The sequence below is a fragment of the Zootoca vivipara genome, chromosome 7 (genome assembly GCF_965207765.1).
Source record: "Zootoca vivipara chromosome 7, rZooViv2.hap1.1, whole genome shotgun sequence".
In the NCBI taxonomy this organism is placed as follows: domain Eukaryota; kingdom Metazoa; phylum Chordata; class Lepidosauria; order Squamata; family Lacertidae; genus Zootoca; species Zootoca vivipara.
In genome coordinates, this window is record NC_142590.1 from 66113226 (window position 1) to 66113540 (window position 315).

A 315-nucleotide genomic window follows, 5' to 3' on the forward strand; every position below is an offset into this window, starting at 1 on the left:
GAGTGGGGCCCTAAGCTATAGCTTGTTTAGCTTATACATAAATCCGGCACTGGTTACGCATGGTGTGGACTGCGCAAATGGCAGCTCAACTTAGCCAGGGATAGAGAACAAGATGCCCTTCAATGGTCTGCAGCTCTCGTCGCTTCTGGCCACTGGCCATGCTGGATGGGGACCAACCACAGCTTTCCCATCCCTGAGCTTTAAACCTCCTGCTTTGCCCCCTCACGCCTTTCCCTAAAACTCCAACTCTGCTGAGGGGTCTGGCTTATCAGCCTCACGTCCAACCCGCCCCTTGAACTCCCTCCAAAAAACAAC